Source organism: Pelecanus crispus, chromosome 1 (genome assembly GCF_030463565.1).
Source record: "Pelecanus crispus isolate bPelCri1 chromosome 1, bPelCri1.pri, whole genome shotgun sequence".
Classification (NCBI taxonomy): domain Eukaryota; kingdom Metazoa; phylum Chordata; class Aves; order Pelecaniformes; family Pelecanidae; genus Pelecanus; species Pelecanus crispus.
Window position 1 is genome coordinate 237,155 of NC_134643.1, and position 14,104 is coordinate 251,258.

Genomic DNA, 14,104 nt, shown 5'->3' on the forward strand with positions numbered 1-14,104 from the left:
TGGGGCACATGCCACCTTGGGAGGTGGGCTCAGCTGGGTCCTGGTCCCCTGTCACTCATCCCGAACAAGAGAATAAAGGGTTGACCCTGTGGAGGAACTGACACTTAGCATTGCTGGCATTTCAGCTCGAGCCTGCCTCTGCTCTCAGGCTGTGTCCCTCCCAGGACTCTGCCTAGGAGCAGATGACCCAGGGTGGGAGAGGTGCACAAAGGACCCCGCCGACCCAGGGTGGGAGAGGTGCTCAAGGACCCCTGTGGACCCTGGATGGCTGCATCTGTCTTCCCTTGTGCTCAGGCCCAAGCTGTTCCCTTGGGAAGCTGTATTGCCCTCATGAGTGGTCTTGCTGAGCCATGCTGTGGGGCCAGTGGAGGCAGGGGGCTGCCAGTCCTCCTGCTTTCCTGGGCAAGGGGCAGACCCCCTGTGGCTCCCTCAGGGGCAGCAGACATGCCTGTCCACGGGGTGAGGATGGGCTTGCGCAGGCAGCAGGGTTCGGGGTGCAATGCTTCTCCTTGCATCGGGAGGCCAGGGACGCTCTGCTGTAGTGGTGTGGCAGGTGTTGGTGCAAGCCATAGGTGACCTCTCTCCTGGCGTCCTGTAAGAGGTTTGCTCTGGGAATGCTCTTGTCCCCAGCCCTGTGGGTTCCACACCTCCCTGCTGTCCTCAGGCTGAATCTTCTGTCTACATGGGTGCAGCGTGCCTGGGGGCTGTGCATGTGGTGCGCTGCACTGATGCTGTCCTTGCTTTCTGTTATCTGCAGGTTGATGAAGAGGGAGTGCTGTGACCCTGTGCCCGTGACAGTCATTTCAGGTAAGCACTATTCTGTCCTTCCCTTTCTGCCTTCAGACACGCCCTGGGCCTCCCAATGGGAGGTGGTGGGGAGAGGGCTCAGGCTGTTAAGGGCCCTGCAGCCTTGTCCTGGGAGGGGATGGTCTGTCTGGGGCAGTGGGGTTGGGGACCCGGCTACAGTGCTCAGGGGCAGCTGCGTGGAGAGCTGAGGGCAGAAACGGGGCTTGTGAGGCCTGGCAAAGGATGGCAGGGCTCAGGCTGGAGGGGACAGGATGCGTCCAGGCAGGCTGCAAGCAATGCAGAAGTAGTTATGAGTCAGGGGTAGGTCATTACTGCACGACTTGCTTTGAGGAGGCATCAGGAGGTAAGGTCCCCGGGGAGACTGGCTACCCAGGTCTGCCTGGGCCCATCCAGCTGGGATCCAGGGTGCCCTCTCTGATGGGATCCCCCCAGGCCCATCCAGCTGGGATCCAGGATCTCTGTATGGGACAAGTACCACTGGTCTTGGAGGACAGGAGGATTCCTGGACATCACACTGGTGTGGGTGCTTCTCCCAGCCCTGGCTGCTCGGATGCTGCCTCATGCAATGGGGCTTTTTACTGCCCTGCCTGAGGACACTGGATCCTTTGCAAGCACTGCCCGTCCCCAGGACTGGTGTGGCTGGTAATCATGTCACTCCACAGCTGTGTTCATGGACTGGGTGCTGCATGCTGCCCCACAGACCAGGGCAAGGTCCTGATGGGAGCTGGGTGCGAACGTGCAGCTGTTGTGAAAGGCATTTTCTTTGGCTGCACTGAGTCATTTAGGCTTTTGGTGCTGCCCCTGTGGCTGCTGTCAGGCTGGCACGAGGGGAGCTGCAGTGCCATGGCGTGAGGCCAGCCAGCTCCATATGTGCACAGTGACCCTGCAGCACCGTTGCTGGAAGGTGCCATAGCTCACATCCCACAAAGGGAAGCAAAGCAATGGTGGGTCCCCCTACCCCAGGATGCCAGGCCAAGGGCAGGGGTGGCACATGCTTCCTCCCACTGAATGGATGTGGGCAGGGGAGGGATGCAGCAGCTGCTTGCTGTGACTGTGGTAGGGCCAGAGCCTGGGACGGAGGGAGAAAAAGGCAGCCAGGGCTACACTGGGGACAAGGAAGCATGAGGGACAACATGGGAGAGGGGAGCAGGCAAGCTACTGCCCACAGCTGGTGGAGAAGCATCTTGAGCTGTAAGACACAGCTGGGGAAAGGTAGGGGAGAGATGTCCAGTGGCAGTGGGAGATGGCGAATGACCAATGTCTGCCCATGATCTGGGGCTGGTCTGTCCCCTAACTGCCTTATGTTCTTTGCTTGGTGGTAGGCCTGGTCTCCTGCCCTGAGTCTCTGCATGCTCCTCTGAACGGCCTTCTCCCTTCCCTCTCCACAGGGGTTTCTTGGTGCCGAGCAAGGACCCCAGCCCCTATCTGGCACAGTACTGGCTGGTTCCTGCCAATGGAGGGTCTGGCTGACGCTGTTCCCTGTTCCCACTCCAGGCGTGCACACCTGGAATGTGTCCCTGAGGGTGTGTTCCCACCTACTGCTCACTGTGCACCAGTGCAACCAGTGCTGGGGCTTGCAGAGGAGCAGGACTCCAGCTTGTGGCCCTGTCCCCAGGCTGTGACCTGCCAACCCCATTCACTTGCAGATGTTTGCCATGTCCCACCCCCAGGGCAGGGACCAGCTGAGAAGCGAGGGACCCCCATGCACGTCCACACCATATGGACACCTCTGTGGGGCTGGGGCTCAGAAAGTCCCAGCCTCAGCCAGCCCCTTCTCCCTGTGCACTAGGCAGGCTGAGCTGTGGCGTGAAGCAAGCAGTGTATGTCAAGCTTCAGGGTGAAGGCTTGGAAACCAGAGGATGAAACAAAGGAAACAAAGGAAACATAAAATGCTAATGCACAAGAATAGTGGGTGCTTTTTCTGGCTTCAGCAGGCTCTTTTCAGAGCCTGCAGCTTCATTCCAGGACCCCTGAAATGTGTTGCCACTTCACCTTGTAAATCCTCCAGGTAATTCAGGCTGCCCGTGCAGGGCTGGCTGTGCTGTGTGGGCCGAGCTGTGTGGGCTGTGCTGCGTGTTTCCGTGCAGGGGCTGGCTGCACTGCGTGGGCTGCGTGGCGTGGGCTGTGCTGCGTGTTTCCGTACAGGGGAGTTGCTATGCCATGCTGTGCTGTGCCGTGCCTTGCTGTGCCAGGCGGTTCAGGGCTGGGGAGCTGCTGCGCTACGAGGGGTGCTTCCCCACAGGGGTGCAGGGCTGTGCCAGTTGCCTAAGCACTGGCTGCCAATGCAGGGCAGGTGCAGTCTTGGAATATGTGTGGTGGGGATGAATTGTGTTTGTACTGAGATGTGGGCATTTATCCCAGCTATTCTTCTACTGGCTTGTGTGTTCAATGAAGTCAGTTCTGCCTGGTCCCAGAGCACATCTATGACTTGCAGGCCCCAAATCTGATTGCTGTGGCAGCATCATTTCTGAACACTTGCAGCAGATCACTCCACAGAAGATGGCTCTCTGACCTGGTCCTCCTCATTCTGCAGCAGAACAGCAGATCCTAGTGGGAGTGGGGCCCTGTGGAGCTGGGCTTGGCGAAGGCAATCCCTGTTGCAGGGCTTTGTTCCTAGCCCTAAAGGGAAAGGACTGTCCTTCCGTGCTAGAGCAGGAGCCCAAGTCTGTGGGACATGGGGAGGCTTCTCAGCATCTGCAGGAGGCTGTGGCTGAGTCAGGAGCATGGCACAGTCCTGCCCCGCTCTGTCCCCGCCATGGCTGCCTGGAACCTCTTCCCTGACTCCCACCAGTGCATCAGCTCTGCCCTGTGCTGGTCCTGTGCTGTCTGTGCAAGGTGGGATGGGGCTGGAGGCAGGGCCCAGCAGGGATGCAGGGAGGGGAGGGATGCCAGAGAGGTGATTAGCTCAGTCCCAGACAAACAGATGGAGGCAGCATTATCCTATTACCTAAGGGCTAAGCGGGAGAAGCTGAGTGGTGTGCTCAGGCTGGCTGAGCTGGCCTCAGTGGGTGCTCTGGGCTCCTGCAGCAACAGGATGTTTTTCTGGGGTGGCAACCACCCCAACACCAGCTCTGGATAGTGTCTGCACCGGGACAGCACCGGGTCCCTGGGAACAGGTCAGATATGCACTCCTAAACGTGGGGTCAGCACTGGCAGCCCTGGACCCTGCGCTCTGCTGCTGGGGCCTGGAGCTTTGGCAGGGTGCCCCCGAGGTTGGGGTGCTGGGGCGGTGCAGGGGCTGTGCTGGGGCGGGGCCAAGGCCATCGCAGGTGAGGCTGAGCGAAGGGATGGTGATGGGACCTCACTGGTGGTGATGATGAGGGGGCGGTAGGTCCTGGCAGCAGCAGGGCTGTCCAGGTTGCTTCACAGATTGTGTAATTCCTGGAGGTTTTTGGGTGTCTTGCTTCTTACTGTGTCACGCTCCTCTGAAGCTGGAGCTGGGAGGGCGGAGGATCAGTGCAGGATTGCAACAGGTGCAGGGTGGTCCTGAAGTCTGTGCAGACCTACAGCGGTGCAGCATGGTAAGCTGAGTCAGCCTGGGCCATGGCATCACCCACACATCGAGGGGCTGGGTGTTTACCTGGCTGTGCTGCTGTGGGTCTGTGCCTGCTGCCCACTGTGCAGGGACACAGAGGTGCTTGCTGAGATGAGGGTGGGAGGTGTGGGAACCTCATGCTTGGATTTGCTTGTCCTTGGGCTGTACCACCTTCCTGGGCTGTGCTTACCTGCAGTTGTGCCCAGCGGTGGTGTGGGGAGATGGGAGGGAGCAGATGTGCTTTCTGCCAGCCTGTCCATGAGCAGGCTCCAGGGTCTTGTTCCTCCTGGCTGTGTCCTCATGTGTGTCTGACCCAGGCATGCTCCTCTCCTGCATTGATGGGCTGGGAGTGTGTGTGTATGGGTCCTTATGCTCTGGCTCCACATGAGGAGCTGATGGGGGTTCAATGATTTGTGGAATGGGAGGAGATGCCAGTCCATCCAGTGCACACCTCTGGGCAGAGGTGTCTGTGGCCAGGCTAGTCCATGGTACTCTGGAAGGGTCTGACTCCCTGCTCTGGTCTTGGTGGTGATTTTGAACTGCTCTCATGGTACTATGAATGGTGCAGTGCTGCCAGTGAGGAGAGGTCTGTCCCTGTCCCTGCTGGTCCTGCATGGCAGTGTGACCTGCTGACTGGGCAGGTAGCAGGCTGCAACACGGGTGCAGGATCGGGGGACCCTGACCAGGGGTGCACAGGGCCTCGCACGTGCTCCGTGAGAGCGTGTAGCTGTGGTTACCAAGGTGACTGTGTTAAGTGATGTTCCTATGGCTACGCACTGCTCGAGCTCAGTTACTGTAGGGGGAGTGTGTGAAGCCCCCAGGATCCCCAGTACCTCCCAGTGAGGCTGTTCTCATTTCAACCATCCCCTGGCTCCCACTGCAGACACCCCTGTTAGGACAGGCTTGGGGCAGGCCCTGTGTGGTGATGGGGCTCTGGCGACACCCTCCCCACTAGAGCAGCAATCACCACATCCCTGGAGCCCTGCATTAGTGGTGCCAGCTCCTGTGAGGTGCCCTCATGGCACATGGAGCCCATGGATCCCAGCTGCATCGCACAGGAATAGGTCCTTCAAACTTCAAAGTCTTCAGCCACCTCTGCCTTTCCCTGGGGTCTGTTCCTCCCTTCAGCAAGGTGCACCCTGAGGTGGGGTCCTGTGGGGACAGGCTGGGGTGCTGTGTGGCCCATGGGGCTGACTCCAATTGCATGCTGCACAGGGAAGGGCGAGGGCAGCCTGGGAGGCAGGACTGTGGTCACTGATGCTTCGCTGGGAACTGGGACAGATAGGGGAGGGGGCTGTGGGGCAGGAAGCAACGGGGACTTGCTCCATCTCTGATGGAAAAGAACTTAGGGAGAGCTGAGACATGGCTCAGTCAGAGAGGGAGAGGGGATTTCTGGGAAGTGGTTCTCCACTCTGGATTTGTACTGGAGTGAGCCCAGGCTGGGAAGCTCAAGGGACTGTCCTCACATGGCTGGGGCAGCCGCTTGCATCTTGCTGCTGCTGTGGGAGCCTGGAGCCCCACACAGAGATGTTCTCCTTGGGGGCAGTTGAGGATGCACAGAGCCCAAGGAATGAGGCTGGGATGCTACAAACCCAAAATTGCCTGAAAGTTAGCTGTTCCTGTGCAAGACCAGGAGCTGGCTGGCTCAGAGACAGTGGGGAAGCAGCCAGAGCGCAAGCAGCAGACCCTGGGGATGTGAGTGTGTGACAGAAACCTGGATTTAAGAGGCCGCATGTATGGCCAGGGCTGTGTGTGCAGTCTGATAGGGCTGGGTTACAGACTTTCCACCCCAGCCCCTCATTCCTGCCCTTGTGTCATTGTTCATTGCCACTTCTGCTTTCCAGGAACAGCTAGAGCTGTGAGCTGCTCCTGCTAAAAGCCATCAGGACAAAACGGGCTTGGTTTTAACCTGGGCCAGCTCCCTGGGCCAGCTGGCAGTGTGGGCTGCCTCTGTCTCCATGTCCAGCCCAGGGGTGGAAGTGAGTGCACGGGGATGGGGGCAAGGACCAAACCACTGTGTCCCAGCATTGCTGCTGAACACCTCTGTGGTGCAGCCTCAGCATGCACGTGCTGTCCTGCCTGCTGGACTGCTGTCCTACCTGCCCAGCTTGCCAAGGGAAGGGGCTACGTGGCCAGGGAGCGGGCAGGACTGAGCCTGGCAGTGGCCGTGCTGCCCCAAGCCACACTCAGGGCTGTGTGGCCAGTGCCTGGCACCGGATAGTACTGTACCCTGTGTGGGGATGGCAGGGACAGAGAGAGGGTTTGCTGGCCTGTGCTCCTTCCTCCTGACTGGGACCAGCCAGTGGGTGCTAGTCCTCCACTGTGGGGGCCAGGGGTCCTGGCTGGGGCTGTCAGCCACTGCTGGCAGGGAGCTCTGCTGCCCATCAGGCCACCTCCGAGGGGTCTGGCTCCTTCCTGCAAGGGGGGCAGTCCTGCCTCCCCCATGGGGTGATGGGGCAGGGATGGGGCAGGTGGTGCGGCTGCGTCCTGGAGCTGGGGACACATGACCCTGTGGGAGGTGGGCAGCCACGAGTCCATGCAGGGCTGTGACCTGGGGGAAGCATACTTGTTTTGGGCCAGGGATTACCACTGTCTGTCCTGTTGGCCTGAAGACTTGGCTCCAGCTGGGACAGTGGCAGGAGTGAGCAGAAAGGCTTTGCTTTGGCCAAGTGGGGCTGCCCCAGGGCCAGGCCAGTGGGGAATCAGTTCCTGTGGTTTCGTAGAATCATAGAATCGTTTAGGTTGGAAAAGACCTTTAAGATCATCAAGTCCAACCATTAACCTAACATTACCAAGTCCACCACTAAACCAAGTAAGGGTAGAGTAGTAATTTCATGTTTCCTGGCTTGGTGGCTGGATTATTTTTTAATGAAAGTAAAAACTAGGAATCATTAAGGTTGGAAAGGATCTCTAAGACCATCAGTCCAACCATGAACCCAACACCACCATGCCCACTAAACCATGTCCCAAAGTGCCACCTCTGCCTGTTTTTTGAACATTTCCAGGGATGGGGACTCCCCCACCTCTCTGGGCAGCCTGTTCCAATGCTTGACTACCCTTTCCGTGAAGAAATTTTTCCTAATATCCAACCTAAACCTCCCCTGACGCAGCTTGAGTCCAGTACTGCACTCACTGGTGGCCAAGCACCAGGTTCCTCTCCTGCAGCGGTGTGCAGTGGACATAGGCAGGCAGTGAGGGGCTGTGGGACAACTGCTAAGGACAACTCTCAGGAACCCCTGTGCCAAAGACTATTGCCCCAGACCTCTGCAGACAGGATCGCCTACAAATTGCCACCAGCCATGCACTGCCTCTGCCTCCACGTGTGCATGTTCTGGGGGAGTTCAGGGGTGCCCCTGTCTCTTTGCTGGGCACTCAGAGACACAGATGAGCTCTGGCATTCCTGGGCCTGCAGTGCATAGGCATAGGATGCTGCTCCTTATCCCACTGCCCCTCACTGGGGTCAGCACTGGTCTGCTGGCACCCCAGGAAAGCTAAGCGCTGGTGCAGTGGGTTTGCTCCCAAGAGTGGTGCATTGTGGGACTTGCCCTTTAATCATCCGTACATCCCCAGTGACCCACTAACCCTGGCAGATGGAGAGAGGGAAAATCAATTGGCAGGAGAATTACCCATTAGGCTCTGTAGGACACTGTGGCCACATGCAGGCTGATCAATGAGTGCTGCTGCCTCTCCTCGTTAGCTCTGTGCATCCTGACACTCAGTCTGGGGCCGTAGTAGGCACAGTCCTGTGCCTGCCCCTGCCTGCATGGGTCAGTTCTGGAGGACACAGACGGTGGTGGCAAAGGACAAGGTTGGGCTGGTACACACTGCTTTGTGCTACCTGTCACGTGGGGCTGGGACGGTGCCATGGTAAACAGCAGGGCCGACTGACCTGCTTGTGCCCAGATAAGCAATGAGGACGGCTCTGGCACTGCGGAGCCCTAGCTCTGGGCAGGGTCCTGCGTGGCAGCCCCGGGCACAGAGCTGGCAGGATACTGAGGACCAGTCCTGGGTAGGTGGGAAGGTGGCCCGTGGGAGCGCCAGACCCCTGACACCCTGCGTGGGGCACGGAGCTCAGGCCCCGTGGTTGGGGGCAGAGCAGCACAGTCCCTCCCGCCCTCCCGCTCTCTCTCCCCCCCGCGGAGGCCACCGTGCCTTCCACAGTGCCTGCGACCATCGACCGTGCATTCCAGCTGCAGCCACAGCCGCTCCTGGTAAATCAGTAACGTCTGGGCTCTGTGAGAGGACGACTCTGCTTGTCCCATGGGTATTGCCAGCCAAGCGAAAGCGGACGCTCCCCGATCCTTTGAGGTGAGGGCTTTACTCCCTGCAGCGGCACAGGAGGGCTGGGGGCTCCGGGCAGGGCTGTTAAACATGACCCAGGGCGCTCTGGTTCTGGGAGGGCTCAGGGGTGATGAGGATCTTGCACAGCACCTGCACTCAGAGCCAGGGCCAGGCTTGGTGCCACTGCAGGAGCAGAGCATGGGGTGCCATGGAAGCCACTGGAGCAGGCGTCAGGTCTGGTCTCTGGAGGGGCGAGCATTGCCTGGGGCTCCGAAGCCATGTCTGCAGGGTCTGGCAGGGCAGGGGCGATGCTGGTGCAGGTGGGTGGATGTGCTGCCTTGTCCCTGGTGCAGCTGCCTGGGTGCTGATCTGGAGTAAGTCAGGTGAAGTCTGTCCTAGTTGGTCCTTTCGCTAGCAGCGAGGCAGAGGTGGTACCCCAACAGCTCATCCTACCATAACTGTGACAGCCCCAGGATGCAGGGCTGTTCCCAGCGGTCCCAGTAGTGACAGCCCCGTGTGCTGCTCTCCATGCCCACCCTGGCAGTGACACCCCAGCGGGATGCTGGATCTCCCCTTGGCCCCCACCTGTGATGCTGCTGTATCCACCTACAACCCCAGTGTGGCGCAAGGAGCCTTGGAGCACAGAGACCTGGTGCAGCTTTGTGCCCTGCCAGTGTGCGGCCATAGGGGAGAGCTGGGGTGTGCGTGCTTCTCCCACACATCAGCATGACCCAAGTACCAGGTCCCCGCTGGGTCAGTGCTGCACTAGCTGTCACTGCCTGCCATCTCTCCCAGGAAAGCAGCACTTGTGCTAGAGAGCAGCTGCCTGCAGCCTCCTGTACCATGCCCGAAGCGCCAGCCCTTGCTTTGCAGGCGCGCTTGGGGATGTGGTGAGCCAGATGCTCCCATGCTTGCGTGTCTCGGGAGACCCTGTTCCTCAAAGGGCCAGGCCTTTTGGGAGTCAGAGAGTCACTGGGCATGTGAGTGGAGAGGTGAAGCCCAAGGCAGTGTACCAGCAGTCTCGCTGTGCATGGGAAAGCAGGTGCTGGAAAGGGGAGGGGATTTAACCCTGATTCAGACAGGGAAAACTGTCGGTCCCAGGCAGGCTGCATTGCTTGCCGTAGTAGACTGGTGCTTGGAAGTTTCTGCAAGACAGCGTGACTGGATGGAGGTTAACCCACTCAAGCGTTTGTGGCTTCGATGTCTGGGTGGCCAACAGACCCTGCAGAGGAAGATGCAGAAGGTGTACAGTTCTGCTTTGCCCCCATCCTGAGACTTGTAAGATCTCCCTTGATTCTGGAAAGATTGTTGCTGTTGAGGTGTTAGCTGCTATTATCCTTGTTTCATTTCCAATGCTCCCTAGCAGACCGTTAGCATCTATGGGACTGCTGCTGGGGTGGGAGCCGATACCTGCCTGCGATGCGTACTCTGGGTGACAAGGGTTTTGAAGCCTGGAAAGGCACGAGCCATGCAAGGACTCCTTTGGAAGTGTGTTGTGTCCCTAAGTATGAATCCAACCTGCAATTCGTCCCTTTGACTGGGGTCCCTCCTGAGTAAGCCGGTCCCTCCAAGTGTGTCTGTGGGGGAAGGGGTCTGCCACGTAAGAGAAGACCTCATAAGTGGCACTTGTTTAGCCTGCAAAGTGAAGTCTGAGTGCAGATCTAATTGCTGCCTATGATATGTATATAAATACTTACATAAACAAAGGAGGAGAGAAGAGCTGCACAGGCTAACAGACAATGCTGACGCAAGAGTCGGGTAAACTAGCCATGAATGTGTGGGCTAGAAATTAGGCCATTTCTTACCATCACAGTAAAGAAGGGTCTAAAACAGCTTTCCAGGAAGGGGAGAGAGAGCAAGAGGAGTAAGAGGATTTCAGATGTGGCAACTGGAGTGCCAGCAGCCCTGTCCCCAAGGATGGAAAGAGCCACCTCCTGCCCTCCCACAGCCCGGCGCTGGCTGGCTCTGGCTCCGCACAATGCTGGGCTCTCACCCCAGGCTGCAGGACCTGGTGCCAAAGCTGGCAACAGCTGCAGCTCTTTCCACTCCTCTCTGGGCTCTCTTTGGCTGCACCAACCCTCTCTTCACCCTGCCACAGGATGGAGCGGCAGCACCTTCCCTCCTCCCCTGGGATGTGCCAGCTTCCCCCGTCTCAGGAGCAGTTCCAGCTGGCACCCCTGCTGCGGGGTGCCTTGGTTTCTTCTTCCTGCTCTTATCATGCCCCCGGGCTGCTTGTCTTCTTCAGATCTTACCTGTTGCACCTTTCTAGGTCCCACCACCACAGTGATAGCACTGCATATTTCCTAGGATTCTCCCAGCTGGATGCCTTCCCTCCAGAGGAAGAATAATCCAGTGATACACCCTGCTCTGGGTTTCACTTACTGGTGGTCCTAGTGGCAAGTGCAGGAAGCTCTACTAGACTCACAAGGCGTGACTTTCTTTGATGGAAACATTACTGATTTGTTCCTCTCACTATAAAATCTTCTTGAAAGATTTTATAACTTTCTTTGATGATTTTTTCATCCGTTTTTCTTGGTGTTAGAATAAGACTCATTGGATTATAATTTCTAAGATATTCAACTTGTATCTTTTTTCAAGATAAGTGATTTTTTTCCTCAGCAGAGAAGTTGATTTAATAAGAGAAAATGAATGTGAATGACTCTGCAAGTCTGTAATGGAGTTCGGGGGTGGGGGTGGCCAATGCATTTTTCCAACCATTCACAGTTGTGTCTTAAACATTATTGGGAACTAATGAGGTACCAGAAGATTGGGGAAAAAAGCAAGAATAATTCTGACAATTACCATCTGGAGCATTTTATTTCTCCCCCTAGTGAAATAACAAGACAGAAAAAAGGAAAGAAATAAAATCAATGAACAGCAGTAGTTGAACAGAACTACAGGGAGCAAAGTGCAGGCACAGGCTCAGATGGGTGCCACTGCCAGGCTGGGCGGAGGGAGATTTGCCCCCGAGAGGCCACGAGCCAGAGCTGCCTCTGCCTGCTGGGACACCCTGGTTGCTGGACTGATTCAGGGGGTAGATCCTGGCCTGCTTGGTTTGTTGCTGCAGGGTGGTGTCTGAGGGTGGCTGAAGCTGTGCTGTCTGAGGCAATGCAAGGGGACAGTTGTGGCATTGCTCTCGCTTAATTCTCTGTGCAGCAGTGTGTCAGAGGGAGGAAGGCAGCAGGTGGGAGCCAGGCCCCAGCGCACGTTCAGAGGAAAGCTGTAGCATTTGTGGGGTCTTGTGCAGAATGGTGCCCACCGCGAGCAAGGCGTACCCCTGCCTGCACGGCACGGGCATGGCTCCAGAGAGGTGATGGACAGAGCTTGGGATCCTTCCCCAGTGCCTTTGGGCAGATGGGCCTGCCTCCACAGTATTCCCCTGTGTCGGCTCCAGGCTTCCTGCAGCTCACAGGTCCTTGCCAGCTCCGTGAAGGTGCAGGTGTATGCACGTGCCCCAGCTGCAGGAGGTCTTCCTGCTCTGCTGCTTGCGAGGGCGTACACAAGAGTGCGTTGCTATTGTCCCATCTGTTCCAGGGTCTGCCCGCCTCTGTGGATGCATGCCCACGGGATGCAGTCAGACCACGTGCCGCTTGTATTTCTGATGATTTATCTCCTTACTACGTGTATTTTTCCAAGCAGAACTTCGTGTTCCTCCTGCTCTTGTTTCTAATCTCTTTAGGGCCTTTTCATTTGCCTACTCCCAGTTTCACATCGCATTTCATTAAGGTGCTGTTCGATCCCTTCTTCTCAGCCACTAATAAAAATCAGGCCCAGTCCCAGTGCTCGCCCTGAGCCCATGGCAGCAGCTGAACAGCAGTGGTGACAGCTCATTTTGTGTCCAGCCTTCAGCTACTTCCAGGCCTGGCCGAGAGGCAGGCAGAGCCAGTCTCCCACGCCGCCATGTCTGGCAAGGCTCTGCCCATCCACAGCAGCTGCCAGCCTCAGGGAGCAATCGCAGGCCAGGGGCTTCTGACACGGGCCCTTCGTTGGCCCATCTCCCAGCCTTGCCTGGTGGCCAGCACGCGTACAGCGTCCTCTGTACAGACCTGGCTTCCCTCAGCCCTGCTTCCTCTGCCGGGTCATCAGCTGTTGAGATTTGAGACCATGGGCTCTCAGGGTTGTGCGTGGGTTGTAATGGGTCCTGCCGAGGGTCTGCGCAGTCCATGTCCTGTGCTTGGCCCGTCGCCACAGGGTGCTGGGTGCTCCTCAGGGCCCGGCCATACACTGTGCCTCCTGGTCTTGCCATGTCTCAGTGCGCGTGCGAGGACAAGCCAGCCTCCCTGAATGCTGTGTCACCCTCGTCTGTCCCTCGGGACCCCAGTGTGCTGCTGGTGGCAGACTGGGAGAGGCCCCGTGGACCCACACTTGTGTGGCTGCAGGTTTCTTTTGTCCTTGAGATGTTTGGTCTGACTCTGCCATGTACAAGCCACAGCTGCTAGCTTCCCAGTTCAGACTTTCTGTGCTCCCCTCTCTGGTCTTTGTTCAACAGATATTTTTTGCCATCTCCCTTCCTGACCACTCTTACTCCTTTGTCTTTTGTGCTATGAGAGACCTCAGCCGGCGGCTCCTTATCGGCTGTTTGTGACTCATGGTCATTTCATCCACTTCTTCCCTTCACCAGCCCCACCTCGTCCCTGGTGTCCCTGACTCAAAGCTGCAGAGCTCAGCCTATTCCCTGCAGCCCTTGCTTTTGCCAGGTGGCCTTGTTTGCTTCAAAGCCTGCATCCCTTCGCCTGAGACCTGCGAGCTGCTCAGCCCCAGTGGAGCTGCAGTTCTGATGCACCTCTACCTGGGGCCTGGACGGACGCAGGATGGGGTATGCTGTGTGCTCCATGGAGCAGGAGGCTTTCCAATGCCACCAGTCTCGTCTCCGCTTGCCTCAGTGCCCTGCTAGAGAGCTGTTCTCAGACGCTGGGGAGACACAGCAGGAGAGCTGCTGTGAGACAGGCACCCTGGGAAGGCATGGCTTTGCCTTTCTTTGCTGCTGGGCAAGAATGTTTTCTCATACTTTAAAAAGGGGCTGGCTAGGGAAGACTGAAACTGTCATGGCACTGTGTCCTCCTGTCCAGGCACAAAGGCTTGACCCATGCCAGGGTGGCACTGAGAGACCAGGGGTGATGGGAGTCCAGGGTGCAGGGGAAGCTGGAGACTCCCTGGTCCTTGCATCTGTGAAGCAGCAGCAGACAGGCAGGACCTGCGACTCTCCAGCGCAGGGGTGCAGGTGTGGATCAAAAGAAAGGAGGAGCCCAGAGACTGGCTGGCTGCTCCTGGGCTGATCTCATTGTTTGTCGTGATCAAGCCATGATTTCCGTTCTGGGGCTAGTGCCATGGAGTTGCAGTGCTCACACTCCGGGAGCTGTTAGACTCCCCCTGTGACCCCAAACTTCCAGGTCTGTGGATGCAGCCTTCTTTGCCTGTTCTGCCTATTCTGCTGGTGCAAGGCCTTTGCAGCAGATGCTGCTCCAGCTGGGAGAGTTGCTT